This window comes from Sturnira hondurensis, unplaced genomic scaffold, assembly GCF_014824575.4.
Source record: "Sturnira hondurensis isolate 20B ecotype Veracruz unplaced genomic scaffold, ASM1482457v3 Scaffold0004217, whole genome shotgun sequence".
Lineage (NCBI taxonomy): Eukaryota > Metazoa > Chordata > Mammalia > Chiroptera > Phyllostomidae > Sturnira > Sturnira hondurensis.
In genome coordinates this window covers 1-1,571 of record NW_028076848.1, presented here as the reverse complement: position 1 = coordinate 1,571, position 1,571 = coordinate 1, and the positions used below count along the sequence as shown (strand labels likewise).

At 57.6% G+C, this 1,571-nt stretch overlaps 1 long non-coding RNA gene across 1 annotated transcript; it reads left to right on the top strand.

The window, feature by feature from the left end:
* Window positions 1–489: 489 nt before the first annotated feature.
* Window positions 490–1,488, top strand: LOC118986247 (uncharacterized). Its single transcript, XR_005066337.1, has 3 exons — window positions 490–617; window positions 773–814; window positions 1,431–1,488. It is a non-coding gene; the product is annotated as an uncharacterized LOC118986247 (long non-coding RNA).
* Window positions 1,489–1,571: the final 83 nt, after the last annotated feature.

The window sequence follows — 1,571 nt, the reverse complement described above, 5'->3', positions numbered from 1 at the left end:
CCTGAGAAGGAGCGGGATCAGTGGCTTTGACTTTGAGTTGGGAGGTTCCGAACACAGAAAACATGATGTGATGATGCGACTTGAGTTTCCAAAGAATTGATTGCTCGGCTTCTCGGTGAGACCGGACTGAGCAGTCAGGGAGGAGATGGGAATTGTCAGGAGGCCACTGACGTGGCCCACACAGCAGGTGATGGAGTGGCCGGGACAGTGGAGCGGAGGTGGGGAGACACAGCAGACTCTAAATAGGTTGAAAGCAGAGCCCATAGCATGGCTCAATGGGCCATGTGTAAGCGTGTGAGGAGGGTGTAGGGGTCCAGACTCGACCCACCCAACCCCAGAAGAGGTGGAGCAGACACATGAGATGAGGAGACCACGGGAGGCATGGGGTACGGGCCAGGCAGAGTGGGGGTTCAGCTTCGGAGTTTGCATTACCTCTTGGAATTCCAAGTGAGCTCTTCCAGATGGCTCTGCCCTTGCTCCATGCACAGAGTCCAGGGACCCCTGTGAGCGCCTGCTGTGTACCTGCGACAAGGCTGCCATTGAGTGCTTGGCCCAGTCTGTGATCAACTCCTCCCTGAACCTGCTGGACCCCTCCTTCTGCCTGGCTCAGCTTCCAGGTAGGAAGAGCCTGGCCCTGCATCCTTGGTGGGGCTGACAGTGGGGGCAGGAGCTGCTGTAGGACCCCGGTGCGGGTGCTGTGTATCTCAGCTGCCAAGGCCAGCCCCTTCTCACAGTCCACACACCCACCGCTCTCTGTGGGTTTCCTTTGCAGAGACAACCAGCAGGAAGGAGCTGGCGACCCTTCTGCCCGGAGGTAAGGCCCCCCAGGGAGGCTGTTCTCTCTCGGACCTGATGGGAGCTGGTGGACCTGCATGCATCATATGCCTGCTATTCCTCATTCGCCCAAGTTCCCACGATCTCTCAGTCCAACACCAAGGGGACCTGGGGTGGGAAGTTCAAGGTGCACCTTCGCAGAGCATCCCTTGTTTCCTGAGCTGGGGTCTCTTTCCCAGAAATAGTTCCGCAGTGTTTGGTGAAGAAGGAGCTGATGTGGGTGTGTGTGGTGGACTTCTGGGTGTGTGCACATGTGATATGGCATGTGCACAGTACCTGTACATGTATGTGCATGTGCATGCTTGTGGGTATGTGCGGCATCTCCAGGTACTCTCCGAGCCCAACATCCTTTCTCTCTGCCATCCTGCCTCCCCGTAGAACAGCACTCTTCTCCAGTCAGGAGCCTTGGAGTCCCTCCTGAGCTGGGGGCTTCTGGGCACCCCTGCATTCTGGGCGGTGTCCGAGAGGCAGGGAACCCTAAGATAGAGGAACGGCACCCCTCTGTCCTGGTCCCTGCCCAGTCTGTTCTTGGTTGAGACCCTTGGTGTTGACCCTGCATCCACCACTCATTGCTGTTGGGGGCTCTCTGTTTTCAGTGGAACCTGTGGAGCCCACAGACAGCAGCCTGCTGGCCCTCTCAGGAGAAGGTGAGCTCGGAGGGACGGGTGTGTGACTCAAGCGCCCCTTTTGATTATAACATCAGACTACTTGCTGGAATTACCTCCCCTCAAACCCCC